This window comes from Bos indicus, chromosome 12, assembly GCF_029378745.1.
Source record: "Bos indicus isolate NIAB-ARS_2022 breed Sahiwal x Tharparkar chromosome 12, NIAB-ARS_B.indTharparkar_mat_pri_1.0, whole genome shotgun sequence".
In the NCBI taxonomy this organism is placed as follows: Eukaryota; Metazoa; Chordata; class Mammalia; order Artiodactyla; family Bovidae; genus Bos; species Bos indicus.
The window spans coordinates 11,190,419-11,203,871 of record NC_091771.1 but is presented as its reverse complement, the minus strand read 5'-3'; the positions used below and the strand labels follow the sequence as shown (position 1 = coordinate 11,203,871).

At 41.8% G+C, this 13,453-nt stretch overlaps 1 protein-coding gene across 2 annotated transcripts in view; it reads left to right on the top strand.

Annotated features, from left to right (window-relative positions):
* The window catches only part of ELF1 (E74 like ETS transcription factor 1), a 122,476-nt gene that overhangs the window by 6,206 nt on the left and 102,817 nt on the right, over positions 1-13,453 (top strand). The window contains exon 1 of one of the 2 annotated variants that reach the window (XM_070799987.1): positions 9,233-9,625. The exons of the other annotated variant lie outside the window; for it this stretch is intronic. The gene's annotated coding sequence lies outside the window, so the exon portion shown is untranslated. Of the gene's footprint in view, positions 1-9,232; positions 9,626-13,453 lie in introns of those variants that run through there. 2 annotated transcript variants of the gene reach the window in all.

Below are 13,453 nucleotides of genomic sequence, written 5' to 3'. Positions count from 1 at the left end.
AGAGGTTTGAAGGTCTCTAAAACATCAGGTCTGGGTTTGTGTGAAGGAAGTGGGGAAAGGCCTCTAGGAGGCAGCATTTGAGATTGGCTTGGAAGGCTGGTTAGGCTTTGCTAGTAGAGGTAATTTGGTGGGAGGCAGGGCAATAAGAGGAGCTTCCCTGGTGGCTCAAACGGTAAAGAATCTGCCTGTAATGCAGGAGGCCCAGGACATGGGAATGGCTTCCCACTCCAGTATTCTTGCCTGGAGAATCCCCATGGACAGAGGAGCCTGGAGGGCAACAGTCCATGGGATCACAGAGTCGGACACGACTGAGTAAGTAACACTTCCACCTTTTTCAAGGCAATAAGGGGGAAGCAAACAGGAGCAGAGGTCCTTTAATAGTTGCTAGCACAGTTTGGCTGAACTGAATACGAGTTGTGTTAAGAATGGACTAGCAGTGGCAGTCGGAGAAGGCAGTGGCACCCACTCCAGTGCTCTTGCCTGGAAAATCCCGTGGACGGAGGAGCCTAGTAGGCTGCAGTCCATGGGGTTGCTGAGTCGGACACGACTGAGGGACTTCACTTTCACTTTTCACTTTCATGCATTGAAGGAAATGGCAACCCACTCCAGTGTTCTTGCCTGGAGAATCCCAGGGACGGGGGATCCTGGTGGACTGCCGTCTGTGGGGTCGCACAGAGTCGGACACGACTGAAGCGACGCAGCAGCAGCAGCAGCAGTGGTAGTAGTATAGTAGCATAGTGTAATACTGCAAAAATAGGCTCAGGTCTGTAGCAGACAGTGTCACTGGTGGCAGATCTCCTCTGATGTCTTTATATCACCCCCCCGCCCCCCAAACATTAGTGTGCTTCTGATGGCTCACTCTTGGAAAGAGTTGTATCCCTTACCAGCAGAGAGCCGGAAGTGCTGGGGGCTTCTCCCTCTTCCACTAGCAGCTCTCAGTATCATCGGAGCAGGGACTTTGGTGCTTTTCCCGTCTCTGTATCATCAACACTTGAAACAGTATCTGGCAGTCAGTGAGCGTTCAGAAAATATTTGAATGAATAAATGAACAAAAAGCAGGAAATGGCAAGGTATATTCCAAGTGAAGTTTATTTCATAAATCCTCTTGACTTTTTTAATATTTATTTTTGTTTATTCATTTATTATATTAGCTGCTCTGGGGTCTTAGTTGCAGCATACGGAATCTAGTTCCCTGACCGGGGATCTAACCTGAGCTCCCTGAATTGTGAGTGCAGAGTCTTAGTTGCTGGGCCACTAGGTAAGTCCCTCCACCTTGACTTGCAGAGCATTTTTTAGACAGGAGATTATGAAAGGTTCTGATTGTGAAGGCCCTTGGATTTTGGAGTAAGGAGTTTACTTAGCTGAAAGAAGAAAGAGTGTTTTGATGAAATTACTTTGGCAGTAGTGAGCAAGATGAACTGGAGCATGGAAGGATTGTGTCTGTGGTGTCCACATTGACCAGGACTGGGGAGGTCTTCTGCAGTATAGTAATAATCCAACAGCTTGCTTTGACTCTAGTATCTCCCTCAATAGGGTGTAGCAGCAGAATAGAAAAGATGAGATAGAAGAGGTACACTGAAAGAAAAATTTAAGATGTCAGAAAGTAAATACTCCTTAAACAATAGGGAAATTATGAAGGGTAGATTTTTTTTTTTGAAGGGACAATTTTTGCAATTGCTGATCAGACAGTAAAGTGTTATTGCTTACCTGTGTATGTGTCTTTTTGAACACTGAAATTGTACATTAAATTTGGAGATAAAATTATGACTCTGAGACTGCCACCCTGTGGATAATAGAACTACAATCCTCAAAAATTATAATAAAACTTCATTCATTTGAAGTTTACTATTATAAAACTGATTATGATTCTTCCACATTGGTATATGTAGTTATGCTTGTTAAATAGAAAGTTGAAATTAGTTTGATTTTTTCTGGAGCTTTTAAATGAATGGAAATGAAATCAACAGCTTTAAAATGTTGCAAAGAAAGTAAAAAATGCCTTTTAGATGACATACTTCTTTCTCTAGAAATTTAATGTTAAAAGAGTGTGCTTTTATAAAATATTGTGGCATGTATGCCTATTATAAAATGGTATTTTTTCTTATTGTATTTTTTGGTCTATTTTATATGTATCTCCTTGAGAGTGATATTTCTTGAAAAATAGGTGAACCCATACCCCATCGTTTTTTTCCCCCTAAGTGAAAGTGGCTTTCCCTTCTCATTTTTGTAGAATTGGATTTTATTGTTAGAAATTAGCCATGCTTTGATGAATTGCCTTCATTGTATTTATGTAAATAACTTGGATTTTATTATAGGTTGTTTATCTAGAAGGACAGTCTGTTCACAAATTAAAATGGTAAGCTAGCTTGAATCAAAATAAAATGGTGGTTGTGAAAAAATTGTTTGCTCTTTGCAATTCAGAAAATGGTTCTGTCTACATTTCTGCAAAATAAAACTTTCCCGGCAGATGAGTTCTTTACAGCCTAATATTGTAAAGGGCTTACACACTTGTTTTCCCTAAGGGATCTGGAGGCATGGGGTAGCCATTTAGTGTTGGAAATTTGTGTTAGCAATAAAGCAGAAGTGGGCTGACGCCTCATTCTGAAGTCACAGTCACACATCTTTTCTGCATGTGATGTCCAGACTGAGGGAGAGAATGAATGGCGCACCTGCTGAACCCCCTCACTTCAGGGACCTTAAGTGTTGGTCATGATTAGATTTTCAAATATAATGTTAATGATGTTAAATATTCAGATATTTCTCAGTTATTTTTCTCAAAAGTGTAGTATGATAACATACTTTCTGTTTTTAGATAAATTTCTTTTTTTTTTTTTTTTAAATATTCCATTTGGTTTTGGCTGAGCCAGGTCTTGGTTGCTGCGTGCAGCTTTCTCTCGTTGCAGAGAGTGGGGCTGCTCTTTGTTGCCTGTACAGGCTACTCATCGCCGTGGTGGCTTCTCTTGTCGTGGAGCACAGGCTCTAAGTGAGCGGGCTTCAGTGGTTGTGGTGCAGGGGCTTAGTTGCTCCACGGCATATGGAATCTTCTGGACTAAGGATCTAACCTGTGTCCCCTGCATTGGCAGGCAGATTCCTCCTGTGCCACCAGTGAAGTCCGATAATGTACTTTCAATGTTTGGTTTCATTTAATCTTTTCGAAGTAAATCAATGAGTTGTGGATGACTTTTCTGAACTATTTTTTGCTGCGTTTATATCTTTTATGCCCCAGTTGAGGTATAACTGTGTAATTTTAAGTGAAATAGACTATTAATGATGAAAATACAAATGTTTAATCTAGGTCCCTAAGGTATGTTACCATATAAAAAACAGTATTATTTAGATTTTGTTTAAGGAAAGTAACTTTCAAAATACTTCATGGTTTGTTTTTTTTTTTTTTAGTCTCCTTTTCTGAGTATTGAAACAAAGAGTCAATAAAATTAGAGACCTGTTTCTGTTTTGTAACTTTCTTTATTGGTGTCATTATCATACCGTTTTAAAAACCATGACCCTGAACTTATATAAATAAATTTTTAGTTTACTGTTTAGCCTCCACTTAAACTTTATCATGTGATATCTGTTGTGTGATATGGTAGAATGGTGATTGTTTTAGGATTAATGGTCGTTAATATTCCCTTTTAGTTTTTACTCAGAGTTGGACATGAGTGAGTGACTAGCCCACTTAGTTTTTACACATGGGTTCATTTTCATAACTGTAAGTATAAAACATTTTGTTCTTTGAAAAATAATTCCAGCATCGATGACTTAAATTTTGATGAAGCAATAACAACTATTTCATAAGTTTTGACTGTTTGCTGGGTGTGTCTTTACAAATCTTAATAGATCTTTTATTTTTGAATGCAAACCATTCAGTATTAAATGCATACCTTTGTTTTGAAACTTTTTTTTTTTGGCTATACTTTAGATCTCTGGGGAGGTACTTAGCTAGTGACTTCTAGGTCCAGAGAATCTTCTAGATTGTCTGAAATCTTTGTTATTGTTTAGTCTCTTAGTCGTGTCCAGCTCTTCTGTGACCCCACGGACTGCAGCCGTTCAGGCTCCTCTGTCCATGGATTTTTCCAGGCCAGAATACTGGAGTGGGTTGCCATTTCCTTCTCCAGGGGATCTTTTCAACCAAGGGATTGAACCTGCATTGGCAGGCAAGTTCTTTACTACTTAATTAAGGTTCCCTTTGGATTCCTTAGACCCAAGGAATCCCAAGACCAGGATATATTTCCCATTTAGGATGTGTTGATGTATTGCTTTGTGTGAAGCTTTTTATGTTTCCAAATTTAATTAGGCATTTAATTCAAGTTTTCAGGGTTGTAATGGGATTTGTTTTGCCCCAGCTCTCCTACCGTCTGTGCTTATCACTGATACCCTCCAATGCCAAGGAACACAGTGACCTTGCCGCCTGGGAACAACAGAGCCCTGCCACTCAGTCATCCCATATGTAAGGCAGGCACTGACCCAGTAGCTGGGTGGAGCTGAGACAGAAAGGAAGACTATCACAGGAAGGGACTGGTCCAGAACACAGGTAGCAGGTAGGAGGGGAAAGGAAGCATTCTAGTAGAAGGCTGAACATCAGCTTATGGAATTCAGAAGGTCATGCAGGCAGGTGGCATTTGGAAATTTCACATTTGAATGGGAATACCTTCCCATTATTTTTTCTCCTTTTTTTTTTTTTGCCATTTCACATGCATTACAATTTTATTGTCCCTTAAATCTTGCTTTAAAAGACTATTTCTTCTTTTCTACTTTCAATAAAGAAAGCGCCAAAGAGTTGATGCTTTTTGAACTGTGGTGCTGGAGAAGATTCTTGAGAGTCCCTTGAACTGCAAGGAGATCCAACCAGTCCATTCTAAAGGAAATCAGTTCTGAATATTCCTTGGAAGGACTGATGGTAAAGCTGAAACTCTAATACTTTGGCCACCTGATGTGAAAATCTGACTCATTGGAAAAGACCCTGATGCTGGGAAAGATTGAACGCGGGAGGAGAAGGGGATGACAGAGGATGAGATGGTTGTATGGCATCACTGACTCGATGGACATGAGTTTGAGCCAGCTCCGGGAGGTGGTGAAAGACAGGGAAGGCTGTGTGTGTGTTGCAGTCCATGGGGTCACAAAGAGTCAGACATGACTGAGCGACTGAACTGAATTACTTTCAATACCTTTTGGAATTGTCTTTTGCTAGTTCATGGAGCATATTTTAGAGGGCTTTTAGCACATGTTTGTAGGAGAAAGAAAGCACATAAAATTTATGTAAAAGCAAATCTAGGGCTTCCCTGGTGGCTCAGTGGTAAAGAATCTACCTGACAGCGCAGGAGACACTGGTTCGATCCCTGATCTGGGAAGATTTCACATGCCTCGGAGCAACTAAGCCTACGTGCCACTACTGTTGAGCCTGTGTTTTAGAGCCTGGAACCACAGCTCCTGAGCCCAAGAGCTGCAACTAGGGAAGCCCCTGCACCCTAGAGCCTGTACTCCGTAAGAAAAGAGGCCACTGCAGTGAGAAGCCCCTGCTCACCGCGACTAGAGAAAAGTCCCCGTGCAGCAGTGAAGACCCAGCACAGCCAAAAGACAAGCAAGTCTTCCACCTGCACTCATTAGGGTGGCTACTATCAAGAACCCCAAAACACAAAACCCTAAATAACAAGAGTTAGTGAGGGCGTGGAGACAGTGGAGCCCTGTGTGCTGTTTGTGGAAATGTAAAATGCTACAGCCACTGTGGACAACAGGTTGGCGGTTTTTCAAAAAATTAGAAATAGAATTACCAAATGATCCAGCAATTCTGTTTCTAGGTTATCCCCAAAGAATTAAAAGCAATCTCAAAGAGATCCTGTGCACCCATGTTCTTAGCGCATTATTGACAATAGTGAAAAGGTAGAAGGAGCCCAAGTGTCCATGAATGGACAAGTGGACAAACTAAACGAGGCATACACTTACAGTGGAATGGTTTTCAGCCTGAGGAGGAGGGAAGTGCTGACCCAGGTTATGACATGCGTGAATCTGGAGGGCATTATTCTACGTGAAATGAACCAGTCCCCAAAAGACAAATACTGCGTGATTCTACTTACCTGTGGTGCCTCAAGTAGTCAGAATCATAGCGAAAGCAGTAGAGAGCAGGGACGGGGGGGCGGGAGGATGGGGAGTGGTTCAGTGGGTATGGACTTCTAGTTTTGCTAGATAAAATGAATTCTGGAGATTGGTTGAGAAACACTCTGAAAGTACTTGCTATTCCTTAACGGTACACTTTAGTGGTTAATTTTGCCATGTATTTTTTTGAAAAGGTAAATCTGAATTTCTATTTTTATATGCAACTTGTAGGAGCTCCCAGGTGGCCCTAGTGGTAAAGAATCCACCTGCCAATGCAGGACACCCAAGACATAGGGTGTTCGATCACTGGGTCGGGAAGATCCCCTGGAGTAGGAAGTGGCAACCCACGCTAGTATTCTTGCCTGGAGAATCCCATGGACAGAGGAGCCTGGCGGGCTACAGCCCACGGGGTTGCCAAGAGTCAGACACCACTGGGCACAAGCACACACACGTGCAACTGGTAAGAGAGTGAAAAGCAAATGTAATGAGACTGAAGTTACTGATTGAGTCAGTGTTCAGGTGCCTGGGATAGAACAATGAAAAAAGCGGGTACGATCCTCCTGAAGCTCCTGCATCTTAGGGGGAGAGACAGACTTTGATCAAATAAGTGAAAAGCGTTTGAGTGTTCGGTACATAACTGGGAGACAGCTAACAGTGGGTGGAAAGTGGCTGTATTGAAAAGGCTTCCCTCAGGAAATGACATTGAAATGGGATTTGAAGGATGGTAACCTTTGGCTGGGAGAAAGGGGGGGATGGGAAGTGATGGGAGGCTGAGGGAGTAGCATTATGCAAGTACTACAAAGCAGGAAAGAAAGGATGTGCTTTGGGAAATGGAAGAAGGCCCTGAAGGCTTTAATGTAGTGGAATGTGATGGGAGACAAAGAGGGCAAGTATCAGATTATAGAAGACAGGGGTCCCCAGGCTCCGGGCCGCTGACCAGAACCTCTTGTCAGATCAGCGGCAGCATTAGATTAGAAGCACGATGGGCTTACTCCGTGGCTCAGTAGTAAAGAAACTGCCTGCATTGTGGGAGGTGCAGGAGACACGGGTTCGATCTCCAAGGCAGAAAGATCCCCTGGAGGACGGCACGGCATCCCTCTCTAGCATTCTTGCCAGGAGATTTCCATGGACACAGGAGCCTGGTGGGCTAAGGCCTGTGGCATCCCTCTCTAGCATTCTTGCCAGGAGAATTCCATGGACACAGGAGCCTGGTGGGCTAAGGCCTGTGTGGTCACAGAGTCAGCCGTGGCAAAGGGACTGAGCACACATGCCTGCACAAAGTGCACGGTAAATGTACTGCTCTTGAATCATCCCTAAACCATCCCCCTACCCCTGGTCTGTGGAAAAATTGTCTTCCACGAAATTGGGCAGTGGTGCCAAAAGGGTTGTGGACCACTGATACAAGGCATGTTAAGGATTTTGAGTTTTATCTTAGAGGGCAGACATTGCTGTGTTTCAAGCCATGGCTTACGGAGGTAAAATGGAGTGAAGTAATGGGGAAAATTGTGTCTTTTCATACAGTGTGCCCTTTAACTATAAATTACATTGTTAATCTGGTGTTTGAATGTGAGGAGAAAAAGTGTTTCAGTTATGTTTACTGAGATGATGTATTGGTTGCCATTGTGGCCTGTTAGGTGGTGCTAGGAGAAGGAAATGGCAACCCACTCCAGTGTTCTTGCCTGGAGAATCCCAGGGATGGGGGAGCCTGGTGGGCTGCTGTCTATGGAGTTGCACAGAGTCGGACATGACTGAAGCGACTTAGCAGCAGCAGCAGTGGTAAAGAACCCGCCTGCCAATGCCCATAAGAGGCATGCATGAGTTTGACCCCCGGGTCAGGAAGATCCCTTGGAGGAGGACATGGCAACCTACTCCAGTATTCTTGCTGGAGAATCCCATGGACAGAGGAGCCTGGCGGGCTGCAGTCCGTGGGTCTCAGTGAGTCTGACGCGACTGGGTAGGCACGCACGAGGCCTTTTAATGTGGTAAAATGTACCTAAAGGGTGGATTAAAGGGGATTGTGAAGGGTAACTGAGCAGAGGTGAATTTCACCTTTATGCTCTGGCTTTGTAGTTGAAATCCTAGAAGTGGATGTCTTCGCCCAGGGAGACTCTGGAGTGAGAAGAGGCTTTTCCGCCGAGCCTTTAGGGTGTTCAGTCGTGAGGTGGAAGAGGTGGGCGGAGAAGACAGGAGGAGCGAGGCCCTGGGGGAAGCTGGGAAGGAGAGTGTGTTGGTCTAGCGCAGCAGGTTCTGAAAGTGTTCGTTGGATTTAGCCCAGTGTGGTCGTTGACTTTATTTAGGGCAGGTTTAGTGGCTCAGTAAGGGCAGGATTAGGCTAGACAGACTGGGATGAGTGGGAAATGAAGTGGAGTTAGGCAAATCTTTGAGGAAGGCTCTTAGTGAAGGGACTGAGAAACGATGTTAGAAGGGATTGAGGTGTATGTGGCACTTGGAGTGTCAAATAATGGAGTTTTTTTTTTTTTTTTTTAAGAAAGCTTGAATTAAAAATTTCTTTACATCTGTGAAATACTTGAAAAGTATATCACACACCTTGCTGATTCTCTGAATAGAATCTACTGAGAACAAATGTGACCCCACTGGCTTAATCTAGGTACAGAGTTGTGGGACTGTGTATACACAGGTGCAGTCAGGTTTGCCTGCTGAGGTTCAAAGGTCTGTTTGTCACTATACTAATTTCTGATCATCTGGGCAATAAAAAATAGAGAATCTTGGGTTCACTTGTGAGCTACTAGTTTGAATCTTAGGCGTAGGACTCAGAAGTGTGTGTGTGTATATGTTATGTTTGTGTCTTTGGATAATTCTCATACATCTGTTCTGTGGACTGGCTTTGGAGAACTGTGGTCCCAGGAATGTTCTATTGATACTTTGATGTGTTCTGAATGCTTTTTTAAAAAAAAATTATTTTACTTTCAATTAGATGATAATTACCTTACAATATTGTGATCGATAATCACTTTATAGCGTTGTGCTGGTTTCTCCCAGACATCAACATGAATCAGCCATAGGGATACACATGTCCCCTCCCCCTGGAGCCTCCCTCCCACCTCCCTGCCCATCGCACCCCGCTAGGTTGTCGCCGAGCGTCTATTTGGGGTTCCTTGCATCATACAGGAATTCCCACTGTCTATTTTTACATATGGTAATTATATGTTTCATTGCTGCTCTCTCAGATTATCCCACCCTCTCCTCCCCTCACTGCGTCCAAAAGTCCGTCTTTTATCTTTGCGTCTCCTTTGCTGCCCTGCAAATAGGATCACCAGTACCTTCTTTCTAGATTCCGTATATATGTGTTAATATATGATATTTGGCTTTCTCTTTCTGACTTACTTCACTTTGTGTAATAGGCTCTGGGTTCATCCTCCTCATTGAAACTGACTCAGATGTGTTTCTTTTTACAGCTGAATAAGATTCCATAGTGTTTATGTACCGTGTCTTCTTCATCCATTCATCTGTTGATGGACATCCAGGTTGCTTCCAGGTCCTGGCTGTTGTCAGTAGTGCTGCTGTGAATATTGGGGTACGTGTGTCTTTTTCAATTATGATGTCCTCAGGGTGTAAGCGCAATAGTGGGATTGCTAGGTCATATGGTAGTTTTATTCTTAGTTTTTAAAGGAATCTGCATACTGTTTTCCAGAGAGGTTGTATCCGTTTCTATTCCCACCAACAGTGCAAGAGGGTTCCCTTTGCTCCACACCCTCTCCAGCATTTATTGTCTGTAGACTTTTTGATGATGGCTGTTCTGACAGGTGTGAGATGATATTGTGGTTTTGATTTGTATTTCTCTAATAATGAGCAGTGTCGAGCATCTTCTCTTGTGTTTATTAGCCATCTGTATGTCTTCTTTTGGGAAATGTCTGTTTAGGTCTTCTGCCCACTTTTTGATTAGGTTGTTTGAGCTGCTTGTATATTTTGGAGATTAATCCTTTGTCATTTGTCTCATTTGCTATTATTTTCTCCCACCGAATGCTTTTGAATGGTTCTATCATGAGGATTAAACGAGACATTTATGTTAGGCTTCCCAGGTGGCGCTAGTGATGAAGAACCCATGTGCCAGTGTAGAAGCCTTAAGAGGTACGGGTTCAGTCCCTGGGTTGGAAAGATGCCCCTCTCTGGGTTGGAAAGATGCCCCTGGAGGAGGGCATAGCAACCCACTCCAGTATTCTTGACTGGAGAATCCCATGGACAGAGGAGCCTGGTGGCCTACAGTCTGTGAGGCTGCAAAGAGATGGGCATGACTGAAGCGACTTAGCACAGCACATGTCAAGCCCTCAGCAAGGGAAGATTTTTGTAATTTTGTCCACCTGTATGATTGGGGTAGTGGTAAAGGTTTTTGTTTGTTTTTTAGGATGAAACTAGCTTGATCTTTTTTCCTGATTGTAAGGGTGATACTTGTTTAGTGTATGTACTTCTCCAGCCACTTTGCATACTTCTCTCCTCCCTGCTCTCTGAGAGCCGTGGCGCTTCCTCTTGTTGCTTTGCTCCTACAACTTCCTCTGCTGATAATATTCTGCCCCAGCCTCCTGCTTTTACATGCCTGCCACCTTATCATTAGTCTCAGAGCAGTTGTCACATTTTCTGAGAGGCCTTCCCTTATCTAAGGTTTTCTTGGTCACCCTTTATGTTGCTTTGTTGCTTTCCTTCATATGTGGGCAGGGACTGTGTCCGAATTGTTTACTTGATTCCACAGGTAAACTATGTCTTGAGTCTACACAAGAGTGCTCAGCACATGGAAGCTACTTAAATACCAAATAGCACAGACAAATATGCAAATCATAAGAATTTTACTAACTAGCATATGTACTGTAAGCTTTCAGTTGATCATTACTTTGGATACTGAAATGTGGACCATCTATGTATAAATATCGATTGTGCAGTGATACACACTCTTTTCTAACTTATGTATTTCACGTACATATACAGTGGAGATTTTTTCAGTCAGTTCAGTTCAGTCGTGTCCAACTCTTTGCAGTCCCATGGACTGCAGCACGCCAGGTTTCCCTGTCTATTACCAACTCCCACAGCTTACTCAAACTTATGTCCATCGAGTCAATGATGCCATCCAACCATCTCATCCTCTGTCAACCCCTTCTCCTCTTGCCTTCAATCTTTCCCAGCATTAGGGTCTTTTCCAATGAGTCAGCTCTTCGCATCAGGTGGCCAAAGTATTAGAGTTTCAGCTTCAGCATCAGTCCTTCCAGTGAACACTCAGGACTGTTCTCCTTTAGAATGGACTGGTTGGATCTTCTTGCTGTCCAAGGGACTATTAAGAGTCTTCTTCAACACCACAGTTCAAAAGCATCAATTCTTCAGCGCTCAGCTTTCTTAATAGTCCAACTGTCATGTCCGTACATGACTATTGGAAGAACTGTAGCCTTGACTAGACAGACCTTTGTTGGCAAAGTAATGTCTCTGCTTTATAATATACTGTCTAGGTTGGTCAAAGCTTTTCTTCCAAGGAGCAAGGGAGATTTTTTATTGGTATATTATTTTATATTGATAATCATTCTTTAACAGTTCAGTAATACAGTATGCTCCATATAGTGAAATATGATTTCTGTAACACCTAATTTCTGTAACAGTTTATTTCCAGTTTTTTACTGTTTTGAACAATGATACTGAATTTCTCTAATCTTTGCATACCTTATTTGTTAGAATAAATTACTGGGACTGAAAAAATACATGAAGTCCTTTTGGTTGTGAAATTGCCTTCTGGAGTTATATTCTTGTACACTGATGAATGTATGAGACCATTTATTTCTCCTATACCTTCTCTATTCATTTTAGTCTTTGCTAATAGGTGAAAAATGCTATTGTTTCTCTGCTCTGAGGTTGTGAGAGTGAACATCTTTGAACATCTTCTCTTGTGTTTGGCCATATTCTGTGAAGTGCCTCTTCATTCCCAATGTCCCTTTTTCTATTAGAGTGTTTGAGTCAATCAATAATAGTTGTTTCTTTCCTCATTTTATTATAAAAGTTTTTAAACATGTAGCAAAGCTGAAGTTTTTTAATAATCACTCATATACTCACCTTCTAGATTTTAGCATTAACTTTTTATATTTGTTTTCCCACACTTTTATCCTTCTATCTAAAGTGAATTGCAGACATTAGTGCATTTCCACTTAAATACTTTAGCATCCTTATCACTGACTATAGTTTCAATATTTGTTTACTTTTTTCCTTGTGAGGTACAATTTGCATAAAGTTAAATGCATGAATCTTTTTTAGTTTAAACATTTTATTTTAATTTAAAACAGGATTGGATGCTCACTGGTCAGCCTTTGAAGAGACAAGGCTGTTTTCTTTGAGAATAAGCCCACTGCTGCAGTTCCATGTTGTACTGTTTTTCTCGCACACCCACACTGTATTGACTAAGATTTCTAGTTGGCTTTTTGAATGGAGCAGCGGCTTTATTTTTTGTAAAGCATTTGTTGAGTTTCAACACATTCATTTGCCAGGGTAAGCCGAACCTTAGACTAAGTTTTATTTACCTACTTTTTGTTTTTAAAATGTTGTCATATTTTCCCCCTCGTTTATCCTTTGCCTTACCTTTGGTTATGGTGTTTTCAGATTGTTAGGTGGTCAAATGCCATTCTTTTCCTTATCTTTTTTTTTTCCCTGCCCTTCGTGTCACATAGAAGGATGTGGCACTAGTGGTAAAGAACTCGCCTCCTAAAACAGGAAACACAGAGGACGTGGGTTTGATCCCTGGGTCAAGAAGATCCCCTGGAGGAGGGTGTGGCAACCCACTCCAGTATTCTTGCTGGAGAGGAGGATCCTGGCGGGCTTTGGCTCATAGGGTCACAGAGTCAGACGTGACTAAAGTGACTCAGCATGCTCGCACTGGGTAGTATATAAATGCTTATATTTTCTTCTGCTCGTTTTTTAATTGGAATAATGTGGTGTAGGCTCTTTTTAGAAAAATGATTATCAGTGGTTTGAAATTATTAGCTAATACTGTCTAATGAACACTCTTCCCCTCTGTGGGTTTTTCCCTCCAGACAAAGCTGAATTTAATGTTTCTGTTAATGCTATTTTTATTATAACCTAAATTTGTATATAAGTATCATATCTTTTTTAAAAATTTATTTTATTAAAGTATAGTTTATTTACAATGTTGTGTTAATTTCTGCCGTTCAGTAAAGTGACTCAGTGATACTCATACGTACATTCTTTATCATATTCTTTTCCATCATGGTTTATCCCAGGATATTGAATATAGCTTCCTGTGCTATACAGTAGGAACTTGTGTATCTCTTCTGTATAGAACAGTTTGCATCAGATATCTTTTTCAAAATATTGTATTCTATTTAATCTATTTATTACTACACTTAGCTACTTGAGATAA